The sequence below is a fragment of the Cervus elaphus genome, chromosome 18 (assembly GCF_910594005.1).
Source record: "Cervus elaphus chromosome 18, mCerEla1.1, whole genome shotgun sequence".
NCBI lineage: Eukaryota > Metazoa > Chordata > Mammalia > Artiodactyla > Cervidae > Cervus > Cervus elaphus.
The window spans coordinates 121,898,229-121,924,567 of record NC_057832.1 but is presented as its reverse complement, the minus strand read 5'-3'; positions in this window follow the sequence as shown (position 1 = coordinate 121,924,567).

The following is a 26,339-nucleotide window of genomic DNA, read 5'->3' as shown; positions in this document are numbered from 1 at the left end:
ATAAATTACCAGGTATCAGATTGAGAAAGATAAAGAAAGAACAGTTAGAGAAAGACACATTTGGGAAAGCTAGCTACAAATATCAACCAACTTCTCTAACACCTATTTTTCAGAGGATTTGGTTTGAAACCATTGGTGTGATTCTCCAAGTGGAAGACGAGGGATGTGGCAATTTACCAGACCTTCGAATCTTATTTCTTGGCCCTCATCTGGACACAGTTTGGGGAGTGTGACCCTGATCGATAAGCGTCCCCACCAGACCGCCTGCTGCTGAGGGCAGAAACTCTCATACTGTCACTGTTGGTGAAGAGTTAGCCAACTGATCAGTTAGAACAACCCACAGAAGACACCTCACTTCTGACATCAGTCATAAATTTTGAGGTTCTCCAAATCACCCGCAAATGTAATAACTCACTAGAAGGACTCAGAGAACTCATAAAAGCTGTTACACCCACAGTTACCATGTGTTACGGGGAGAAGCTGCAGATAAAATCAACCAAGGAAAAGTCCGGGAGAGGCCCAAACGCAGAGCATCCGCCGTCCTCTCCGTGTGCCCAGGACAGGGTGACCCTCACAGCATCAGCGGGCAGCAGACCTCATGGAACACGGGCACCAGGGAAGCCAGCTACGCGCAGCCTTCAGAGCTTTCACGGGGCTCCATCACACGGTGGTGCTGTAGTCAGTAAGTCGTGTCCGGCTCCTATGACCCCATGGACTGTAGCCTGGCAAGGTCCCCTCTGTCCACAGAATTTTCCAGGCAAGAAGACTGGAGTGGGTTGCCATTCCCTTCTCCAGGGGATCTTCCTGACCCAGGGATCGAACCCAGGTCTCCTGCACTGGCAGATGGATTCTTTACTGACTGAGCCTCGTGGATTACTTTATTGACCTCATGGCTAGTTTCAGTAGCCAGTCTCCATGGGTGTCTACTACCACTACTTGGCCAAACCCCCATTCTAAAGGACATTGTCAGACTGTTCAGTGTGACCAAGGTCCCAGGCAAACAGGCGCTCCTAGCAGGCAGGACTAAGGGCTCTGAGACTACATCCCAGGCACCAAGGGCAACGACCTGACTGAGCCACCAGGGAATCCAGTGACCTCTTTTCTGGCAAGTGTCAATTCCTCACCACGTACTAATGTATCCCAGTAACTTGTTTTGTTGTTGTTTAGTTGCTAAGTCATGTCTGACTCTTTTGTGACCCCATAGACTGTAGTCCACCAGGCTCCTCTGTCCATGGGATTCTCCAGGCAAGAACACTGGAGTGGGTTACCATGCCCTCCTCCAGGGGATCTTCCCAACCCAGGGGTCGAACCCATGTCTCCTGTGTCTCCTGCGTTGGCAGGTGGGTTCTTTACCATTGAGCCACCAGGGAAACCCATCCTAGTAACTAGCAGCCAGTAGACACTTTTTGAATGGATGAATAAATGAAACACAACTGTTGAAATCATGGGACATCCTGTTAGTCCCAGCCTGTTGGGCTTTCCTGATCCTCAACTTTCCTGTTGGTCCCTAACACCCACCTTTAATTATAATTACTGGCTTATATCTCTCTTGTATAACCTTACCCTAATCAAAAGCTGTTTGAACATGGCAAAATGTCCAATTCAATATCCTTTCATGATTAAAAATAAAACCTCTTATAATTAGAAAAAAAAGAGAATGTCCTTAATCTGATAAAGAATACCTACAAAATACTTATGAAAAAGTATGAGAGCTTTCCGTCAGAAATCAGAGACTAGGTAAAGATAGTCACCGCTCACCATCACCATTCCTATTAACATTGTGCTAGAGGTTCTTGCCAGTGCAGTAAGGCAAGAAGGGGTAACAAAAAGCATACAAATAGAATACAAGAAATACAATATTATTATTTACAAATAACATGATTTTATATGCAGAGGATTCAAAAGAATCTATAGTCTATTAGAATCATAAGTAAACTTTTCAAGGTCACTAAATACAAGGCTAATGTACAAAAATTTATTTTTATATACTAGCAAAAAGTAATGAATAAATGTAAAACACACACACACATGCATCAAAAACTTCAAATACCTGTGAATAAATCTAACTATCTGCTCTGAAAACTGTCCATCACTGAAATGAAATAAGACCTAATGACTAGAGACCTACTCCATGTTCAGAGAATGGAAGACTCAGTATTACAAATAGCTCCCAATCTGGATTGAAATTCAATGAAGTGTCAATAAAACCCTAGCAGTGGGTTTCTTAACATTGACAAACTAATTCTAAAATATTTTGTAAAATGTGGAAGACCAGAAATGGCCAAGGCAGTCTTGAAGAAGAACGCTGGAGGACCTGTGTAACCAGATTCCAGGACCTGATGCAGAATGGCAGTAGCTAAGATGCTGACACAGGATGGAACTAGGCCCACAGACCAGGACACAGAGCTATTTCAGAGGTCCGTCACTGTGCGGCAGATGTCCCCAGCGGTCACTGGCCAGGAATCTCAGCCAGAGCCCCACAATGACTGGGGCTCAGCCGGAGTGACCCAGACTCCATGGAACTGGCTGGAACTGACTACGGCCATCTGTCCAGGCCTGAGCTCTTGCCCTTGGCCATGGGCATCCATTCCCTCGCGGTGGTCTCCGAGTGGCTCGCCTGAGCGCTCTTCCAGCATGGTGGTCTCAGCAGTCAGACTCTTTACACAGCAGCTGGCCTCCCCTGGCATCAGGGTAGATGTGCCAGGTGTCTCGGGGCTGAACCCACAACTGGCACAGCTGGGCCCACCATATTCTCTGGTCAGGATGGGTCACAAGGCCTGCTCGGAGTCAAGGGGAGGGAAACAGGGACACAGCCTCCACCTCTTGCTGGGTGAAGTGTCTGCCATTGGCACGTGTATATGTGGTCACCTCTGTGAGCCCAAGAGACCCCACTGCACAGTGGTGAAAGGATTGTTGTTGTTGTTCTGTAAAGTCGTGTCTGGCTGTTTGTGATCCCATCGATGGCAGCACGCCAGTCTCCTCTCTTCTCCACTATCTCCTGGAGTTTGCTCAAATTCATTTCCACTGAGTCAGTGATGCTAACCAAAAGGATAGTCTTTCCAATAAAAGATGCTAGTTAAATATTGATAAATATCCAAATACAAAGCAAAATGCATCTTGATACCTATGTTACAAAGACTCACTCAGAGAAATCAATTCCAGGAGTGATGTGGATCAAAATATGAAAAAAAAACAGGGTTTTCAGAAGAAAACCTAGGAGGATACCTTCAGGCTTTTGAAACAGGCACATTTTTCTTAAACAAGACCCACAAAGTACTAATCATAAAGAAGAAAGATGACAAATTGAACTATATTAAAACTAGAAACTTCTATAATAGTCATAAAAAGATACTATTAAGAGAGAATAAAAAGGCAAGCCACAAAGTGAGGGAGATATATGTAATGCGAAAAGAACTGATACTGAAAATATATTTTTTAGCAATTCATAAATCAAGAAGGAAATGACAGCCAAACCAATAAATATTAGAAAAATAGGAACTTTACAAAAGAGGGTGAATGGCCAACATACATGAAAAAGTGCTCAACTTTGTTAGTCATCAAAGAAGAACAAATGAAAACCACAACAATTAAATTCCCACCCAAAAGGATGACAAAATGAAAAAAGACAGGACAAGCATTAGCACCAACATGAAGACTTTAGAATATGCATGCATGGCAACCCACTCCAGTATCTTTGCCTGGAGAATCCCATAAACAGAGGAGCCTGGAGGGCTACAGTCCATAGGATCACAAAGAGTCGTACATGACTGAAGCGACTTAGCAGGCATGTACGCACATTAGTGGGTGTGAACTGGTACAATCACTTCAGAAAATTGTCTGGCAGGATATACACACATATCCTCTCTCCCAGAAGTTTCACGCCCAAGTATATACCCAACAGGGAAGCTCACTCTTATGCACCAAAAGACACAAATAAAAATGTCACAGCAGCAGCATCCCCCATAAGCCCAAGCAGAAATAAATGAATGTCTGTAACAGCAGCAGACATTACAGGCATTACATGGGTAAATAAATTGTGGTACATCCATGCAATGGACTACCACACAGGAATGCAAATGGGTGAAGTCCTGACATGCAACACAGTGTGGGTGAATTTCACAAAATCTTTCTGCTGAAGGTGGCATAGTGGGAAAGAATCTACCTGCCAATGCAGGAGACCTGGGTTCAATCCCTGGGTTGGAAAGATCCCCTGGAGGAGGGCATGGCTACCCACTCCAGTATCCTTGCCTGGAGACTCCAAATGGATAGAGGAGCCTGGTGGGCTACAGTCCTTGGGTTTGCAAAGAGTCAGACAGGACTGAGCGTGTGCATGCGCGCACACAAGGGAAATGTGCTCAATCCCTGCGCCTCCCCCCAACCCCCGAAAGGGTGTTCAGGTTAAGGTCTGCCCTGGCTCTGGCAAGCCAGGCTGGCTCTTCCTGACCTCTGCCCTCCCTCCTTCTGGGCTGAAGCCAGCCCGAGCCCTGCTGGGCCCCAAGGGCCAGGCTTTGCCCTCAGCCTTGTCTGTTTCACCTGGGCCTGCCCGGGATTCTGGGACCGATGCCCAGGAGCCAGACCTCTGCTGTCTCCTCCGTGACATGCCTCTAGGGGAGTCCAGTGGGCACCTCTGCTTATAATCACCTGCCTTAATTACGAGGGCCTCTACCTGTGCCAGCGGCTGCCGCACGCGGTGCCCCAGAGCTGAAAGCACAGGGGAAGGAGAGGTCTCATGGGCGGGAGGGGCAGTCCAGACGGGGCTGCAAGCGTCCGTCACCCGCCCATCGTCCACCCTGCGGCCGCCTGCAAGTGGGTGTAATTATTGTGCATTAGATTATAACCTGCAGGGATTTGTGGGCAGTTCAGAGAGAGGCACCCCAAATGACACCCCGTCTAATCAATTCTTTTGAGTTTCTGTTATTTCAAATTGGGCTCTGGTTCCAAATCTTGATATGACCCACGGGCAGGAATTACAACTCCGCACCCCTTCACGGCGGCCGAGCCCGATGTCAACACATAATTGCCTGCCTTTGGCCCATTATTTCCAACAGTCAGTCGAGGGCCCGTGGCTCTCCAGCCTGGACATGTTTTGATGATGTCAGGGCTGCCTGGGAGTTGATGACTTAATTTTCTCTGAAACTGCAACATCATCTGTCACTGCCCAAGACAATGAACATCACGGCAGCGGCGCAGTCACTTCTGATTTGGGGAAGGCAGGTGAGGATGGACACGTCTAGCTCAGTCTGGATCAGCGGGAGGGGAGGGGAGAGAGGTGAGACAGCTCCCCGGCCAGGAGCTGTTTAACATCCTGGTGAAAATTCTTCTGGTTGGAACATGGCAAAAATAAAAACCCCACAGTAGCTGCCCTGGGAGGAGCAAGAGCCCTGCTGGGCTCCTCCTGCTTTAGGAAGACAATGTTGATCCTTTCACGTCTATTTCTCTCCCTGAAACACACACCCTGGAGAGCCGGGTCACAAAGGCTTGGGGCCAGGGAGGATGAATCCTCGCAGGACTGTGCTGCAGCCGCTGAATCAGGGGGTAGAAATCCCAATGAACAGCGAGGCCTGGAACAGGAGAGCCGTGAGTCCGGCTCCAGGTGGTGGTGACGGTGGGGCTGGCGTCCGGCAGGTGTGGGGACACACGCTTACACGATGTCACAGATGCGTCTCGTCGTCTCTGGGCCCTCCTTGTCACAGCTTCGTTCTTAGGCAGACTTGAAGTCGACCACCGGCAGAGCCAGTGGACTCCCACCAGGAGACAGTTCCTCTTCCTGCGAGGAGCACACCCAGACTGCAGGGAAGGCTCTGCTGGCCCTGGTGGGGTCGCTTGCCACCCAGAGCCAGTTACACAATGAGGGGTTGGCGGTACCAGCCTGAGTCATGTGGGTGGAAGGCACCGTGATTGTGTTCTCCCAAGACCATCTTGGGTGGAAAAGCAGTGATGCCCGTGTCCCTGAGGTCCCACCTAGAGCAACAGCACAGAAGAAAACGTAACTCATGCACTCCACAAAAACGAGAGCCAAAGGTGAGGGTGAAATTCCCCCAGGATGGGCGACAGCAAGAAGTGGTTCCACCTACAGGCCTCCAAGGGGATGGAGTGGTGTCCGAAACCCCCAGGACTGAGGCTGACCCGGCCCCGCCCTGCCCAGGTGCCGACACTGCTGCCCACTGACAGCAGCCCACAGCAATGCACAGGGGAAGCAGCCGGATTACCATCCACTCACGCGCTGTCGGGTACGGTCAGCCTCCTGGTGTCTGCATGGTATGGGGAGCAGAGGGCGGAGGATGGACTTGGGTAGGTGGGGACGAGTCCACAGAGCACCACCCCAAGAGAGGCGGTGCTGGGAGGACGAGCTGCTCCCCAGGCGGCAGAAAGGCCGTCTGCAAGGCTGCGGTCATCCCACCACACCGGGCTCCTCACTTGATCATCATCCCTGTCTGAGCGAATTAACAGGACGTGGACTGTGCCAAGATAACTAGACGAGTGTGAAAGACCCATGAAGACTGGGGAACTGCAAGAAAGGAGACGAGAGGGGCTTGCTCTGCAGCCCAGGGCAGTCCCAGTGGACAGACAGTGGGAAACCCCACAAGGAGTCCAGGCGTCGGGGGTTCCTACAGCGTCAGCTGCTCCGCAGCTGTCTGAACACCGTTGCTGGTGTGTTCAATCTCCCCCACCGCTGTCCCTGCGGCCAGCACAGCATCGCCGCGGCCTCGCATCACTGCTGACTTTAGGTGCCGAGTGTTCCTCGGTGGACACTGTGTGCTCTGGCCTCGGCCTGACCGTGTGTGCCCTTCCGTCCTGCACTAACTGATTAGCAGAACTGAGCAGACTTAAGGGCTGAACGGCAGTCACATATAAGAGCTTTCCGGAGGCTGAGCATGGGGCAGGAGGTTCCCGGTCCCTGCAGTAAAGCCTCCCCTCAGTTCCCCCCGTCTATCCCTCCCTCCTTGGGACATGCAGGGCCTTACTGCCATAGCTGAGACAGACCTCCGTACAAGGATGGACACTACGTGGGCCAAGCCTTTTACGTTTCCAGTTAACTTTCAACTTATCTGCTCCTTTCCTGGGACATTAGACCCCCAGAGAGGGCATGCTTCTGAGATGGCCCTGCACCCAGCCATAGTACAGTCAGAGTTTTTTAAATTAACATTGACTGAGCCCTTTGTATCAGGCTGTGGGTTAGGCATCCAGCATGAAGATGAGTGAAACACTGCTATGCCTCCAGGTGGGGACCCAGACGGGTAAAGAGCAACTGCAACACTAGCGCACAGCTCTGCACAAGGGAAGCGCGCATGTGTGAATGTGTACACATACGTGAGCAGGTGCAAGCATGTGCACATGCGTGAACAGGTGCAAGCCTGCACACGTTTGTGAGTGTGTGTGAGCGAGTGGACGTGTGTGAACAGGTGTGAGCATGTCTATGTGTGTGCATGGGTGTGAGTATGTGCGTGTGTGACTAGGCATAAGCATACACGTGTGTGAACAAGTGTGAGCGTGTGCACTGTGTGAAGAGGTGTGAGTGTGTGAACATGTGTGAGTGTGCACGGGTGAACAGGTGTGAGCGTGTACACGTGTGTGAAGAGGCACGAGCCTATACACGTTTGTGAGCGAGTGCACGTGTGTGAGCCAAAAGCCCACCTGGGAGGATTATGTCTGCACTGAGCCCTCAAGGAGAACTAAGGCTGACAAGTACCGGAAGGGGAATCACAGGGACGAGCAGAAAGGCTGTGAAGACCTGACGAGCGAAAGGAAACGGCGCTCTGGCCGGAGTCACCCGGCGCTTGGCAAATCTGGAGATTCACCTTGACACCGAGGGCAGCCCACTTACCCTGTGGACCCGGGACTTGCTTCATCAATACTGAGCTGTAACCCGCCTTCACCCACCAAGCTCGCTTTAATTATCTTTACAAACACGTGCCTGCCCTCCAAGCCTTAAGAAGTCCAAACAGGCGGATGTCTGTTCCCGCCGTTTCTCAGCATCCTAGGGTCAGCTGAGTGCACTAGGAGTTCTCATTGGTTGAGACAGGTTGGGACCCCCCCCACCCTCCCCCGACCCTCTCACTGGGCATGCGCAGCCCTGCCTCCTGACGTCACGGCCGGAAGTTCCCCCGGAAAGCCGGGGTGCCGCCATTTCCGAAGACCGCCTGCTAAGAACCTGGAGTTTGGGGGCGCCAGCGGAGAACGATGATTCCCTGGGTTCGTCGATTCCTTCTTTCCAGTCACATTTCGCGGTTCCTCAGCCTCCCGCCACCCTGCTTGTTCCTCTCGAAAACATCCTGGCCCCTGCCGTTCCCCAGGCGGCTTATTCTCCAGGCTTCCTTACTCGGTCAAACCTCGGTCTCAGAAGGGGGCTCGCAGCGTGTGGGACAGAAGGGTTGGTCACGTCTGTGCTGTGCCCCCTGGGAACGCCAAGGCCCCACTAGGTAGGGGGCCGGCCTGCCGCGTGTGGACGGAGCTGCGAGTGCAGAGAGACGGAAGCTGAGGCCCTGGTGAGGCAGTGTTGTAGGGGAGGGCCACGCTGTGGGGACCGGAGAGGAGGCGCGGGAGCAGGCGTGCGTGAGTGTGTTGGGGGGGCGGGGAGGACACTCGCCTGGACACTCACGGGTGTGTGTGTTGATGTGGGTGTGGACACTTACCTGGACATTCAGAGGTGTGTGTGTATAGGGGGGACGCTCACCTGCACACTCAAGTGTGTGTGGGTGGGGGGGGCACTCGACACTCACGGGTGTGTGTGTCGGGGGGTGGGGGAAGCTCGCCTGAACACTCATGGGTGTGTGTGTGTGGGCACGCTCGCCTGGACACTAAGGGTGTGTGTGGGGGTGGACACTTGCCTGGGCATTCATTGGTGTGTTTGTGTGGTGGGGATGCTCACCTGGACACTCACGGGTGTGTGTGTGGGGGGTGGGATGCTCACATGCTGGCGTGTGTGTGTGTGTGTGTGGTGGGGTGGGGACGCTCGCATGCTGGTGTGTGTGTGTGGTAGGGACGCTCGCGTGCTGGCATGTGTGTGTGTGGTGGGGATGCTCACGTACTGCTGTGTGTGTGTGTGTGTGTGTGGTGGGGATGCTCGCCTGGACACTCATGGGTGTGTGTGTGTGGTGGGGACACTCAAGTGCTGGCGTGTGTGTGTGTGGTGGGGATGCTCACGTGCTGGTATGTGTGTGTGGTGGGACGCTCATGTGCTGGCATGTGTGTGTGTGTGTATGTGTGTGGTGGGACGCTCGCGTACTGGCACGTCTGTGTGTGTGTGTGTGTGTGTGCACGTGTGTGTGGTGGGACACTCGCGTGCTGGCTTGGCCATGGCGCCGCGGGAGGAGGAAAGGCCCGGCCCTGTGAACCTCAGGGAAGCAGGAGGAGGGGTAGCCCTAAGGAGAGGGTGGAGGTGGGAGAGGAATCCAGAGCCACTGCTCCACGGGAGCCCAAGACTGATTCCGCGCTCGGGGCGGCCCTCCCTGCCCCGGTCCCCACCATTCCGGTCCCTCAGCTTCCTCCAGTGCTCGCCCGCGTCTCTGTCCGCTGCAGCTTCCCCTGCACTTGCTAGAGGGAGGCCGGATTCCTTCCACCCATTGAGGCGGAGCTCCTAAAGCTCGGATTGCTTTACGACCTTTTCTCTTTTTTTGCCACTTAGCAGGACTTTTCCGTTGAAACGAGGTGTTCCTTTGTTTCTTCTCTCCTTGGCTTCGATCAGGCAGGGCTGCTGTCAAAATCATTTTAACCAGTGGCGGGCGCGTGGCCCAAGTAGGCCAACAGGAGGCTTGTGCAGTTTGCAGCAGGAGCATGGTGAGAACAGAGTGCAGTTGTTGACGTGTACCCTGCAGCATGGAGGCCTGGGAAACCTATTTACCCGCTGCGCCAGGGGGGATTCGCCCTCCCCACCTGGTTCTCTAGAATTGCTCTCAATTCTGCACCCTCTCTAGGCCCCTCCCATAAGTGTCTTCCTGCCTGATATGACCGGTTTCACTGTTTTATTTTGTTGGCTTCGCTGTGAGGCTTGCAGGATTTTTGTTCCCCAACCAGGCCTTGAACCCAGGCCACAAACCCAGGCCACATCTGTGAAAGCCCGAGTCCTAACCACTAGACCTCTTGGGAACTCCTAGGGACCCACTGTTCATTGCTGAAGGGGCAACAGGAACACCGACTGAGTCCTGACCAGTTCTGGAACACCTCCCCACCCCTTCCGTCTGTTTCTCTTTGCTCCCCTTCACCTTCTCTCTTGCATTTCTGACTGTAAACTTGTTCTGAAATGAAGAGAGTCCTCTGAGAGCAGGCCCAAGAGCTTGTTCTGGGTCATGTGGGGACCCCCTCCCCAAAGTGGGGGCTTGTCTCACTCCCCCAGCAGGAAGAGCTGCCCTGGATCAGGCACTGGGCCATGCTCCAGGCCTGGGCATGCAACTTTCATGGACCCTGATCCCAGGCCTTGGGGTGCCCCAAGCCTCTACCTCTAGGGCAGGCACCCCCAGCACCTGCTGGCTGGCATCTTGATGTGCTTCCCGTGGACAGAGCCACCTTCTCATGCTTGCCCCATGCAAAGGTCACCAGCAGGAGCAGTGCTCCTCTTCTGCCACCGACACCCGACCTGGGGCACAGCACCCCCACCCAGCACACCGTTCTTGGGGAGCACAGGGAAGGAGGAGGCCGTTGATGACAGTCTTTGGTTTTCACTTTCCCAGTGAAAATTAATTCCTCACACTATTCTGTAAGATACACTGGAGTTCACTCTGAAGACCGAGGCTTCACCACCCTTGTTTTCAGATGCTGTTCCAGCATGGTTCTTGCTTCCTTTGTCTTAAAAGTGTCTTGGTTTGGACAGTAAATTACAGTCACTCCACTCAGACAGGGCACAACACAGATGAGACAGAATGCTCTGCTGGAAGTCCCTCATGGTTCCCAGTGCAAACGTGCTGTGTTAAATCTCATCTGTGTGCGTGAGTCCAGTGCTAACTTAACAGTTACCTCTCAAAAGTGAGCAGTGATAGCAGTTCTGTTGAGTTAGACATGTGAGAATGTCAGTTCTAAAAAAGGTGCTGCCTGCCACCTGGACTTGAGCATTCACAGAAGCAAAATCACCCTGCAGCATTTGCGTCGTCATAGAAGGCTGTGATTGTGATCGGGTGCCCCTGACCTTGTGTGTTGAGGGTGGCAGCTTATCTCACTTCTCCCCACACCTACAAGCAGGGCAGGAAGGGGGTGAATATTGTAGTTGCTTTTAAAGAGAACTAGGGACACTGAAGACTGTCTTCCACCGAAGGGTAAAGGAAACAGTCAACAGTGAAAATACAGCCTGCTGAGTGGGAGAAAATACCTGCGCATCATATGTCTGTTAAGGGGTCACTTTCCAAATCATGAAACAAACTCCTACAGCTCAACGCTAGAGAAACTGACAGCCTCATTTTAAAAAGGAGAAGACTTGAGTAGACATTTCTCCAAAGAAGACATGAAAAAGGCCAGCTGGTAATATGGAAAAGGGCAGGATGTCACTAGGCGTTAGAGAAGTCCGAATCAGAGCCATAATGAGATACTACCTCATACCTGTCAGGATACTTGTTATCAAAAGAGAAAAAGACAAGTGTCAGCAAGGATGTGGAGAAATTGAAACCCTTAGACACTGTTGGTGGGAATGTAAAATGGCGCCACTACTATGAAAAACAGTATGGAGATTCCACAAGAAGTTAAAAATGCAACTGCCATGTGATACAGCAATTCCACTTCTGGGCATTCATCCAAAAGATTCAAAACCAGGATATCAGTGAGACACTTGTACATTCATGTTCGTGGAGGCACCATTCCCAATAGCCCCAAAGTGGAAGCACCCAGTGTCATAGGGAATTTCTGCATCAGTGCAAACCAGTGAGTGAACACGCTGCTGACCCAGTGGAATTCCCTCATAGCACAAACCAGTGAGTGAACACGCTGCTGACCTAGGGCTCTTCTCCAGAGGGCATGGTGAGCACACTGACTTTCTAGGTAGATATCACTTGATAACAGGCTTCTGTTTATGTCTGTCCTAAGGGAGACATTGACTAAACTCTGTGGATAAAAAACACCGTTCATGTTCAACAGTAGGTGCTGTTCAAATACCATGTGGTCACAGCAGGTCTGTGAAAGCTGCAGCCTTGAACTTCTATAGTGTTAGTGATCATCTTTTGCTTCCTGGTGGAAGCACTTCATACCTTGAAAAGTATGTTCTGGCCTTTCTCACTAATCAAGGATTGAAGAAGGGATCAATGATAGTTGGCTGGGTTGGTGGACATCTCCAGCATCTGCACCCTTTTCACGCAGTTGGGACCTGTCTCTGAACCAGGAGTTACCCGCCACCTCTGCAGAGATGACCGAGGCCATGTCTCCTTCCCTTCACCAGAAAGACCCTGTACCACAGTGGCAGGACCAGGATGAGAACCTATTTGTCAGGCCCCCTTCATCTCCTGCATTGTATTGTTTTGAGATGATCGCTGGTGCAGTTAATCAGAAGAAGTCCTGAGTTTAAAAAAAATCAATTATGGGCATCTTTGAGAAGATTTAGGGTAAGGCTGAAAAAGCAGTAAAGCACAGTTCTGGATATATTTTCTAAGAAGTCATCAAGGATGTTTCTTTAACCTGACAAAATGGGTCAACTTCAACGCCAGAACCAGTGTAAAATTGGTTATTATTTGTAGGTTATATAACTGAAAAATCCAAGACAAGAATCCAAACCTAAAACCAAACAGTAAGAGAAGTTAGTAAGGCATCAGGGTACAAAATTATAATGCAACAATCAATAGCTTTCACATTTCAAAGACAATAAATGATTGGAAGAAATGATCCTATTTACATTGACAGCACAAAACTTAATGAGAAATAAGCTTAAAGAATTGACAAAATCCATACAAGGAGTGTCTTTAAATATTCCTGAGGGATACAAAAGACACTTCAGCAAACTGAAAGTTGTGCCGTGGTCCTGGGTAGGAAGACCCAACGTCTGTGTGCATCCAGTCCAGATCTCACCGTCAGGACTAAGGCACGCGCTTCCTGAGCTGCTAGGAGTGTTGTCCTCAGAAGTTGCCCTTGGCCTCGCCTGAGAGTAATGCTCTCCCTGAGGACAGCTCTCCTCGCCAGTGAGTGGCTGATCTCGGGTACAAGGGCTGAGCCCCGCTTGCCTCATTAGAGCGTGTCTCTGAAGGGCCATCCCAGCTTCAGAGCTCGCTGTGGGATGGCTGAGGTCTCTGCCGCAGTTCAGCTCCCTTTGTCCAGTCTGTTCTGTCTGTTAATCTGAGAGGAGTCTGTCCCTCTCTCAAAGATGCTGATCCCAGGAACACACCCTAAATTTTTTTCCACATTCAGATCTTCATCTCAGAATGTTCCCTGGGGAAACTGGATTACACAATGTCATCAAATGTAATTTCTCCCTAACTTAATATATAAAGTTAAAGTAATTACAGTAATCATAATTTTGAGATTAATGAAAGATGGTTGGCAAGAATTGTCCTATACCAAACTTAAAGCCTTGTATGGTTAAATTAGACCAATGAAATAGATCAGTAGAACATAAGGGAAAATCCAGACTAGACCCACATTCATATAGAAACTTAGTATAGAAAAAGTGCCATCTCAAATTAGTGGGGAGAGTAGATTGTTCAATAAATGGTGTGTTATATGTGTTAGCTCTCTGTTGCTGCAGAGCAGCTCATCCCCGAAGTTTGTGTCTTAAAACACCACAGCACACAAGCAGTAAGTATCTTGTGTGGTTTCTGCGGGTCAAGAGTTCGCCGGTGACTCAGCTGAGTGGTTCTGGCTTAGTGTCTCCTCTGCGGCTCCGTGCAGCTCTTGGCCAGGGCTTCAGCTGAAGGCTGGGGCTGGGGCATCTGTCCCCATGGTGCTTGTCCACGTGTATGTGTTGATTGCTGGCCATCAACTGAGGCCTCAGTTCCTCCTCGTGTGACCTCTCCATGGGGCTGCTTGAGTGTCCCTACAGTGTGGCAGCTGGTGTCCCCAGAGCAGTGACCCAAGAGAGAACATGTGGAAGCTGCAGTCTCCTCCATGACCTGGTCTCAGAGGCCATAAACCTTCACTTCTGCCACGTTCTCTTACTTAAAAGTGAGTCTCTCTAAGTCTGACCTTCACTCAAGGTGAAAGAAATTAGCCTCACCCTTTGAAGGGAGGGGGGTCAAAGAATTGAAAACAACCACAGCGGGAAAATGGATCAACAGCTGTCAAACAATTGACCCCAGGATAAATTCCACATGGGTTAGAAACCTGGGGGCAAAAATAATAGAATCGTTAGGTACCAGGAGAATCAATGGGAGAGTTCTTTCCTGGTCTGAAGCTGCAAGTCCTAAGAACGTAAAACCCAGAAGCCATGAAACTAATCTGACTGCTTATGGTGGTTTTGCCATACATAAATTTGTGTCTTTGTATACAGTCAAAAGATCAAGTGGGAAGAACACTTGGCTAATAACATCCCAGAAAAGGGGTTGATTTTTGTAGTATATGAAGAGTGTCCACAAGTTGCTATAAAGACTCACGTCTCAACAGGAAAGTGAGAGAATGAGGAAATGAAGAAGACGCATAAAATTGGAAAATATTCTCAAGACAACAAATGCAAATAGAACTATTTTCCAATTCTATTTTTTACACTCTGATATTGGCACAGATTTGAATGTTTGGTAACATTGGCTGAAGTAGGGGAAGAGGTGCCCACCTGCAGTCTGTAAGTAGATAGAGCTGTGGAGGTCAAGCTAGTAATGCTTATTAAAACTACCCATACTCCTTGACCAAATAATTCTTGTAGGAATTGTAGATGACTCATTGTATAAATGGGCTTCGCTGGTGGCACAGGCTGTAAAGAATCTGCCTGCAATGTGGGAGACCTGGGTTCGATCCCTGGGTTGGGAAAATCCTCTGGAGAAGGGAATGGCAGCCCACTCCAGTATTCTGGTCTGGAGAATTCCATGGACTGTGTAGTCCATGGGGTCACAAAGAATTGGACAGGACTGAGCAACTTGCACAATTGTATAAATACCCACCGGTAGAATGAATGACATGTAGTACAGAGCCCCCCCCCCCCCCCCCCGCACGCATGTGTGCATGTGCTCACACACATACACGATGGAATTCCTCATATGCTGGTGTGGAAAGAATACCACAATATATTAAGAAAGAGAGGGGGCCTCCAACTAATTAAAAAAAAAAAAAATTAAAAAAAAAATTAAAAAAAAAAAAGAAAGAGAGGGGGGAAAGGTACATGTCAGTATAAATTGACCATTTCCATTGTGTATATGTAAAGGATATTTATACCTGCTAAGAGTGTGAAACCCTAGGTATGTCAGCTTGATTATATTGAGATGTATCCCTGTCCACTTCTCATGTGTAAATCACCATTCATGTTTTGTGTCACCTCTCTTTCTGGACAAGTAGATTGTCATAAGAATTGTTTAAGAGGCATTACCCCTCCCTCTTGAGGCCCACAAAACTCACTTCAGGACAAAGGTTTAATTAAGAAATGTGTTTATATCTGTATCTCTAATGTTCAGACGTTGCTACAATGCCAGATGCATCAGTGGGCTCCATAGAAGCCAGCTAGATGGTATTTTCAGAGAGCAGATGCTCCTGAACAGAGGAAAGGGCAGAAAATGGAAAAAAAAAAAACAGTGATGCAGAGAAACAGGTGGCTTCTGAACTGTGCTTGGGGAGTTTGCATCAGCCATCGCACAAAGAGCAAACAAAGCCCAAGCAGGCGCTGCTGTCTGCCGGAGCCTGGGCGCCTGGGACCTGGGCAGGTGTGTGCAAACCGCACAGATGCTGAAACGAGAACCACGCTTCTCTCCCCTGTTTTCCTGGCAGGGCTAATATTCAGCCTCACATCGTCGTTGGACCCAGATAAAACATCTCTCCTCTGAACCCTGAGAACAGGGGACCAGGTTCAGAACTGTCCTGAAAGGTGGGAAGAGGCGTCTGCTCCGGAACCTGCCAGTGGAGACTGATGTTGGTTAGTCCTGAAGAGCTGGCCTGGGTGCTTTCTCTCCCCCGTGCTGTGATGGAGCACAGGTTGGTTCAGAGAAAGGCCTAAGACTCAGTAGAGGACAGCAGAGGACAAGGGGAGTCCCTTGTGCTGTAGCTGAAGTTCTCTGGGGACAGACACTGCGATGGAAGCGAGGGTGCAGGGCAGTCCCTGGGATGTGCCCTTGGGTGCAGGGGAGTGAGGGAGGCAGGGTTGGGCAGGGGGACAAGGAAACTTAAAGGCAGTCCCCACAGAGGTTCAGCAGAAAACAGCCTTGCCCCAGAGTCGGTAGCGTTTCCACAGAGTACACACACATGAAGTTGGAGAATTGTCAATGACGTCTGTTGAAGTGAGTCACCAGAGCAGGTCCCGGGGCATGTGTGTCCTGGCCCTCACTGTGATGGAGGATGGTGCCTTTTCTTAAGAGAAAGGGAGCTGGCCTGTATCAGTTTTGCCAGTATCAGGAGGATGCCCCTCTGGAATTTTAATTGCTCCCTCAGGAGTGAGCAGCAGCTCCCAGAAATGTCACTGAGTCCTGAATGGCCACAGGAATAACTGATACTGTCAGCTTCCCTTCCAGTGGTGAGAGAAGCCCTTTATTCTTTAGGAGAAAGCAAAAATAGACTGGTTTCACAGACTGAGCCCAGAGAGAAGGCAGGCCGAGGACTGAATGATTATAAATACAGTTGACAGTCCCTCACTAAACGTGGCACTGGATTAAGAATTTATACCATGAATCCAGAGCTCTGGTTACTGTGGTAGTATAAACACGAGCAGACTGGACGGGGTGATACTTGAGTTGGGCATCAGGTCATGCATGATTAGAGGACAAGGCGGTCAGTATGGAATCTCACAGCTACAAACAAGCAGAGCCTTCTAGACTGAGTCTCTGTATGCACGCGGAAATAAGGTGATCACTCCATGATCAGGTCACAGTCAAAGATAACCCGAGGTACCAGGTGCTGCCCATCTGTCCCCTCCCCCACACTGGTTTCGCTGGTGCAGCTTCCTGGATGTGGAGGTGTGCTCCCACTCAGCCTTATGCCAGGTGCTCACCTTCCTCCACATCTAGCCGCTGCTTAGATCAGTGGCTCCTCTGGCTCCAGAGCTATTTCCCAGCTATTTCTCTGCTTCTCTGCGGTCACAGAACAGGAGCCCAGCCCAGATCTCCCATGCTCACCACCCCGTTTCCTTTCTGCAGGGTGGAGCCAGCGCCTGCCATGCCTGTCTCATAATTTTGAAATGAGAGCGTGCAGGGGAACTGTAATGTATTTTGGAACTGTAAAATGTTAATGTCGTGTCATTGTCTTATGAATCAGTTCTTCGCAAATTCAGGCTGGGGACTTGGAGCCTGTGCAGCGAACTTTTCTGTAGGGAATTGGAGGAAACCCATCTGGCTGGCGCAACTCACATACTGTGACCAGAGACCACAGCAAGTGATGCCAGACGGTGGCCCAGGTCAGTAGCCATGCCTCGGGTCTAATGAAGAAGTCGTTCGGTGAATGACAGCCTCAGAACCTGCAGGAGCCCCAGCCAAACCCATGCTCATTGCCTCAAGGGAAAAATGTGTGTGTGCTGAAAGCAGACATCGCCCCTGAGTCTTACACGCTTGTTTCCAGAGGCCTGATTCCACAGGCATTGGGCGTGAACAGGTTGTCTTTGCCAGAACTTTATCAGGAAACTGTCCCACCCCAAGACTAGAAAAATTTTTCCATGATGGGGTTGCAGGAGACTACAAGTGTATGGGGTAGAAATGGAAGGAATTTACCTGTCCGGTTCCTGCTAAACCTCACGAGTGGGGACACGCAGCAGACCTGTTAGTGGTCAGTGATGCGTTCATCTGGCTGCATGTGAGAACCTCCTGGGAGGAGCTTTATAAGAACGAGTATATAAGCTATTGGGACAATGGCATGTCTATATGCAAAAATAAGCTCAATGGTACCTCATGTGATATAAAAAAACTCAACTAAAAATGGGTCAAAAACTTAAATATAAGCTGAAATTATGAAAATCAGAAAAAACTGGGTTATATCTTTATGACAAATTTCTCGACGAATTCTTAGATATGACACAGAAGAACAAATGATGGAAGCAAAAATAGATAAATTGGACTTCATTAACATTAAAAACTTGTGTAGCAAAGGACATCATCAAGGAAGTGAAAAGACAACCAGCAGATTGGGAGGAAATATTTGCAGATCATATGTCTGAAAAGGGTGAAGTGTATAGAATTTATAAACAACTCTTATATCTCAAGATAAAAAGACAACCCCATTTTAAGTTCGCAAAGGAGTTGAACAGACATTTCTCCAAAGAAGATGTGCAGATGGCCAATAAGCACCTGAAAGGATGCTCCACGCCCCAAGTCACTAGAGAATCGTCAGTCAAAACCACAGTGGGGTGTGAGGTACCACTTTGCGCCTACTGGGTTGGCGAGAATAAAATAACAAGAAACAAAACAGAAAGCAAGTACTGGTAAGGATGTGGAGAAACAGGAACTCTTACATGGCTGCCGAGCCTGTAAACTAGTCCATCCTTACAGAAACGGTGTAGCTGTTTCTCAGAAAGTTAAACGAGATTACCGCATGATTCAGCAGTTCCACTGCCATGTGTATACCCCAAAGAACTGGAAGTGGGGACTCCAACAAATACTCATTACTGGATGTTCAAAGCAACACTATTCACCATGGCCAAAAGATGGAAACAGCCCAGATGGCTGTTAGCAGAAAAATGGATGAACAAATTGTGTCTACAGATGTTGGAATATTATTCAGCCATACGAAGAATGAAGTATGGATACATGGTCCAACAGGGATGAACCTCAAAAACATGCCAAAAGTGAAAGAAGCTAGGCAAAAGAGTCGAAGTCACATATTGTGTAATTCCACTTATAAGGAATGTGCAGAACAAGTAAATCCATAGAAGCAGAAAGCAGGTTGGTTGCTCTGGGGAGGGAAAATGGCAGTTCATCACTTCATGGGCACAGGGTTTATTTTGGGGAGATGAAAATGTTTTGAAATTATGTGAGGTTGATTCTTAACACCGGGTGTTGCTGAGTTGTTTGCTTTAGCTAATTTTGTGTTATGTGAATTTCACCTCAAAAACAGGTTCACTCTCAAGACCAGTTGAACTCAGAGGAACAGGATCAGGCATCAGTATTTTTTTTTTTAAGTTCTCCAGGCTATAAGTACTTGCAGTTGTGGCTGAGACCTGCAGATCTAGGTGGGAAGAAATGTGGCTGTCCGTGTTCCAGCGTGTCAATGGAAGGGAAGGGCTGCTGCGCCCCCAGGGCATGCTGTCTCACTGATCACCACGGGGACCCTGGCTGCGGCCACCCCGACAGGCTCCTTCCCCTTCTAATGGCCTGGCTGAGATTCTAGAGTCGCGCTGTAGCTTGGCAGTCGAAGGGAGCCACCCACCTAGAGCAAAGAGGGTTTGAACTGTAATAAAAGTGATAATTTGAGCAAGCTCAAGTTTGTGGGTTGACCTTAAGTGCTGTATGTCTTTGTATGTTTTATTTCTACACATGCTTCCTTACACGATAAAGTTCTGCAGGGTGTTGCTGAGGGGAATCGAAGTCCGGCTGCCATTCAGTTAACATGTGTGTTGAGCGTCTGTTGAATGCTGGACAGACGCTGTTCCGAGCACTGGAGTTAAAACAGCTCACAGATGATCGCCTTTTTACACTCTAGTGGGCACGCGCCTGGGAACCTTGTCCATTTGCTGATCGCCTGCAGCCCACGTGACCACTGTCTGTGTTCAGGTGAAGGAGTCTCTGTCCTAACTTTGCTTTCCCTCTGGTAGATGAGATAACCCCAAGGTTACAGTTTAATTGCCCTGTCAGCCTGTAACCAGCTTGTGACACTTTTGTGTAATAATCTCTGAAACAGCCCTCCAGAGTAAGGTTGGCAAACTTTTGCTAACGGGCCAGATAGTAAATATTAAAGCCTTCATGGATAAAGAAGCAAAACGGAGGGTATTGGGTTGGTACTTACAGAATCCTGTAAAGTGTGAACATTTACAAATGTAAAAGCCTTTGTTGGCTCGTAGCCCCGTGACAAGCAGTGGGCCCTGGAGGGTCTTCTTGCCAGAAAGTGAATATGGCAGCTTAAATAACAGCCTCCAGTCCTACTCTAACCTTTTGTCTTAGAACACATTTGGGCTTGCAGTGGGCCTGGCTGCCACAGGAAAGCAGTTAATTCCTTGTTGGGAAGGGTGGGGGGCAGTCCTGCACATGTTACCAGCATCCCTGGACTCTACCCACTAGATGTCAGTAGAGCACCCCTTCCCCCCACCAGCCCCCATTTTTATCAACAATAGAAACCTGTCTCCAGGCACCCCGCAAATTCCCTATGGCAGAATTCCCTGATGGAATCTTAGTGATTCAGAGTGCAGGCTTCCATAGGTCTTTTCCAGAAACTGAAAAATACCATTTTACTCACTATTTCTTAAAACTTATTTGGCTGTAGATACTGAGCACATATGTTCACATAGTAGCCGTTAACATTCTTTGGAATTAGGGTTTTATGAAACACCTTGAAAAGGGCTTCTTGGGTTTCCCTCGTGGCGTAGTCGGTAAAGAGTCTGTTTGCAGTGCAGGAGACCCAGGTTCGATCCCTGGGTCGGAAAGATCCCTTGGAGAAGGAAATGGCAACCCACTCCAGCATTCTTGCCTGGAGAATCCCATGGACAGAGGAGCCTGGCGGGCTACAGTCCAGGGGGTCGCAAGAGTTGGACACGACTGAGCAAATAAACCTACCTACCTATCCCCATCCACAAGGATTATGGTGGAGGGTCGTATGGCTGGTGCACAATACTGCCAAGTGTTACTCGGAGGGTGGGCAGCAGAGGACTTTCCTGAAGCAGGTGCAGTGAGGGGCATGGCTCATCTCCCCAAGCTTGCTTGCTTTCAGACCTGGGAAGCCCCTACCCCTCCTGTGGATGAGTGTGAAAGAGTAGGTGTGCCTGGAGACTGGGCACGTTGATGTTGGGACGGTTTTCATTCTCTTCCCGAGGTGGAAGACTAGGAGGAAGTCATCCTGTCTGTGTCCTCCTGGGACCCCCGTCCCCCACGCAGCACCCAGATGCTCTCCCCTAACTGCAAACTGCTTGGGGATACTTTTCTCCTTTTTCTACTTCTGAGGCTTCAACTGATGTCTTAGAGGCCATATTTCACTGAGGAAAAATGTGGGGTGGTTCCCCTTCCCGTCCAAAATGCCAAGAACAATGTTGAATCTGCTAAGGGGAACACAGCTGAATGTGTTTGTTAGCAGCATCTTACCCGGATGAAAGCCTGCACATGGACACATGCCCACGTGTCTCAGCTGGACTTCATGTGAAGTGTCAGAAGCTGCTTTTCTGCTGTAGATCTTGGGCCCAGGCAGGAAGAGTTGTGGGTTGACAAGTTGTTTCACTCCGTACAAATGTACTGTTTCTGCCCTACACAGGGCATCAGAGAAACCAGATGTATCCCCTTGAATATTTATGGTCGCACAGCTTCTTCCATGAATAATTCATCCCGCACAGCACTGTCTACCCATCAGCAAGGCTGCCCAGGCGAGGAGCAGGAACAGAAAGGCTCGCTCCTCCCCTCCCTGGAAGTCCCAGCGCCTGAAGCAGACAGATGGGGAGCCACACGCCTTGCTTGGATCACCCTGTGACAGATAATAAAACACACTTTGTTGGAATTTTATACAACAAGCCTTTATTACTTTAATAAATCACGGGGGGCAATCATCAGGAAAAGAGCTGTGCTTTTCCAGCCAGACTTCTAAGAGGAACATTTGGCTTATTTTGCTACTATGGGGCCAAATTCTGTTGCTAAATTACTCTATTTTGAATACTAAGGAAGCTTTCTCTCTCCTAGAAATGAGCTCTGTCTCTAGCTGAAAAACTCAAAATTACACCTTTGTTTTTTATTGTGAATTATAATCACTGCCAGAGTGTTAGAAGATATTTTAAAAGTTAAGATAAAAAGTCACCGGTAATCCTAACACGTGGAGGAAAATATCCTTTATGTCTTGCTCTGTTACTTTCTAGGATGTACAATCTTACATATATAAATTGTACTTAAAAACAAAAGTAGTGTTAATATACTGTTCTTATAAATATCATTCAGTAGAAATATATTGTCCTCACTTCCTGTAATTTATACAGACACAGTATAGTGGCTCCATGGCCTTCCATTGTATATATTTTTCTGTGAGGTTTTGTCAGATTCCCTGCTGATTGATAGTCATGTTGCTTCTCCTTTTTCCTACTGTTAAAATGTTGCCATGTCTTGTGAGGACTTTAGGGAAACGTCTGTGTCCACAGATGTAACCTTGTCCCGCTTCACTCCAGTGAATGTGGACTAGCAGGTGATAGTGTCTTGATCACTATACCTAAATTTTAGTTTCCCCCCACTGTGAGACACAGAAGCCGTAAGAAGGGACCACAGGAAAACCATGCCCAGGCCAACTCCCTGTAGGTTGGTGTCCTGCTCAAAGAAGTGGTCGGGAAATTAGTCACATGATCACTCTGGGGAGCTCAGCCTCTGTGATGGGATTTTTTTGAATTGAGGATGTGAGCACTTTGGATCCTAACCCACAAACACTGGATTTTGATGTTGTAATACGTTTTTCTGGTGCTGATGGCTTTCCAGATTGTCTTCTCAACGACTTACAACAAAGAGTGTCAGAGCTTTCAGTAACAGACGTGAACAGAACAGGGTCACGCAGGCCAGGAAAGGCCTCTGAGCGTGGACTGCACCGGCCGGCCTGCCCTGCTGCTTCCTGCTGCTGCTGTGTGTCCACCTGCTGCCCCCAGCGGAGGCTGACCTCCCACGGCCCACTCCAGCCTGGGCTCACCAAGGCTTTCTGAGGACACTGCTTCCCTCCAGTGTTACTGAACTCAGGTCCAGCTGCTTGTCAATCAGAAGCCCATGCTTGAGAGGCAAGTGCTGGTAGAAAGGAAAGGTTGCTTTATTTCAGAGGCTGGCAACTGGGGGAGAAGGCAGACTTGTGTCCAAAGACCAGCTCCCCACTACAATCAGTGGGCAAAAGCTGTTTAAAATGTGCACGCGCGCGCGCATGTGTGTGTGTGTGTGTATTTATTTATTTACTTATTTGTCTGTGTCAGGTCTTAGTTGCAGCACCCGGATCTTTGGGCTTCTCTCTCGTTCTTGCACTCGGGCTCCAGTTTGCACAGACTCAGTGCCCTGTGGCGTGTGGGATCTTAGTTCCAGGACCAGGGATCAAACCTATGTCCCCTGCATTGGAAGGTGGAGTCCCAAGGGCAAAAACTTTTATTTAAAGGGGAGTTTTAGGGGTGCACAAGTGGAGGGATAGGTCTACATATGGAAACAGCACAGGCAGCTCTGATAGTCATCTTGAAATTGATCATAGTGGTTTGATCAATGTCATCTTGATTGTTTTAAGTACAGTTAATCTTCAGTTTAGGGTTGGTTTGTTCCCATTCTTTGAGTCCATTTCTCAGGACTGTGGCAGCTTATGTCATGGCTATAGTCTGGTCATCATGTAGTTAGCTTCTTCCACTTGGAGGGGTTTCAGTTTCTACAAAATAGCTTACAAGATACAGCTCAGAATATTATGTATTGCCTTGAGGAGGAACTAAAGGTGTTTAATGACTAAATGTTTAATGACTATTAGTTGGTCTTGTTAGGCTGATTTTCCTTTGTTTCTGTATTTTCCCATTTCTCTGCTTAAGTTTATTTCTCGACTAAATCTTTTCTGCAGACAAGAGGCAGGCAGAGGACATGAGGATGTGAGAGAGGCCTCACAGCTCCAATTCACCAATGTAATTCTCTTAAAAATTAGATCATACCACTGCTTCTAGAGTGTGCTGGCTGTGTGCCTTCAGACATGGGACTCCTGATGGAGACAAACCCTGACTTATTTTGACATTTTAGAGGCTTGCTCATAAAATAGGCATCTGAGCAAGTCTTGCCCACCCCTTCCATTCTTTCCCAAAGACTCAACCAAAGAAAGATCCCCTCTTCCTAGGCAAAATTCATCTTCATCTTCTAGCAGTATGCAGACAAATGAACAGGGAAACCAAGAAATAGTTTCCTGAGGATGTTAGTACTTCTGGGTCAGATTCTCAGCTGGACTTAAGAGCAGGTACTCAAGCACAAGCACCACCACCTCAGAAATGTCTTCTTTTCTGAATAGAAAGCTTTTCATAGCTTCCTGGGAACTCATCTCCAATGCGGCAGTGGAAGGAACAAGTAGAATATACACATTTGCAAGCATTTGTTAAATATTCAAGCATTTGTTAAATAGAATATTCAAGCATTTGTTAAATAAAACCAAATGGACCTTCAAAAATACTGAGGCAATTTTTCCACCCTCACCAGCTGGGAATGAGGGTACTCATAACCGTCCCAGCACAGCCTGGCTCATTTATGCCAAGATGTTACAGTTTTTTCAACTTCCTGGTTCTTTTATTGGAGTTTCTCTGGTGGCTCAGATGGTGAAGAGTCTGCCTGCAACTCGAGAGACCTGGGTTTGATCCCTGGGTCAGGAAGATCCCCTGGAGGAGGGCATGGCTACCCATTCCGGTATTCTTGCCTGAAGAATTCCATGGACAGAGACGGTTAGCATATTGAATAGTATTTAACAATATGTTTACTATTTTTAGGATATAACATAGTATTGGTGATATGTACCTTTTTTGAGCTACTTATATTCTCAGCTCAGTTTTCTATTCAGATGTTTCTCTGGTGTAAGACACTTAGCTAATGCAAAACCATGACAATCTAATGTCATTATATATAATGTAATTATATATAATTAAATGAGAAGATAAGGTCACAATGAGTCAAAAACTCAACAAAAAATATTAAGGCATGAAGTGAGCACTGATCAAACACAGAAAAGCTACAGAAGAAAAAGGCAAAGTTAATTCAAAAGTGAATACTAAATTACAGAAATAAACAATGGAAGTGATATGTAACCAAAAGCACAATAAGGAACATAATGGAGAAACATAAGAAATGCCAAGGAGAAAAAAATGATCAGAGAGTTCATGGTACAGAATACTAGCAGAGAGCATCCAACATACAAATAAGTTGAGTTCCTCAGAAAAATAAAACAACAGAAGACATTATTTAGAATTTAATTCAAGGAAGTTTTTCTGGAAAAAAAAAAAAAGATGAACTGAATATACACATTGAAAGGTCCTACTACTGTATAGCTGGGAAAATTGAAATATAACCTAGTAAAAGAAATGTTGAAGATGAAAAGAACCGTAGGCCTCCTGGCCAAAAGGAGAATAAATAAAATTACTTTGGCATCAGACTCCCAACAGCAGCATAGATAGGAAGGAAGAGTAGTGTAACTTTTCATGAAAGTTAAGGGCAAAATGCAAGCTTTTATTCAAAGGTTACAAGGGAACAGTTGAGATAACTGTTCTTCAAGAAGCAAGACATTTAAAGACTTTAAAGATTAACAGTTTAGAAAGTTAACCTGTGGGCCAAATTTGCCACCTGTGTGTCATGGGAAATAGATGGGGAGACAGTGGAAACAGTGTTAGACTTTATTTTTTTGGGCTCCAAAATCACTGCAGATGGTGACTGCAGCCATGAAATTAAAAGACGCTTACTCGTTGGAAGGAAAGTTATGACCAACCTAGATAGCATATTAAAAAGCAGAGACATTACTTTGCCAACAAAGGTCCGTCTGGTCAAGGCTATGGTTTTTCCAGTGATCATGTATGGATGTGAGAGTTGGACTGTGAAGAAAGCTGAGCGCCGAAAAATTTATGCTTCTGAACTGTGGTGTTGGAGAAGACTCTTGAGAGTCCCTTGGACTGCAAGGAGATCCAATCAGTCCATCCTAAAGGAGATCAGTCCTGGGTGTTCATTGGAAGGACTGATGCTGTAGCTGAAACTCCAGTACTTTGGCCACCTCATGTGAAGAGTTGACTCATTGGAAAAGACCCTGATGCTGGGAGGGATTGGGGGCAGGAGGAGAAGGGGACGACAGAGGATGAGATGGCTGGATGGCATCACCGACTCGATGGACATGAGTTTGAGTAAACTCCAGGAGTTGGTGATGGACAGGAAGGCCTGGTGTGCTGCGATTCATGGGGTCGCAAAGAGTTGGACACAACTGAGTGACAGCTGAACTGAACTTGTGTAATACACTGGTTAAATTCTTGTTTTTTTTAGCATGGTTGGAAAAATACAAAAATAATACTTAATGACACATGAAAACTATATGAAATCCAGAGTTCAATGTCTATAAGTAAAGTTTTGTTAGGACACGGCCACTCTTACTGACCTCCGTGTTGTGTATGACTGCTCTGGTGCCACAGTGGCAGAGTTAATAGTTATTAACTATGATCTGCAGAGCCTGAAACATGTACT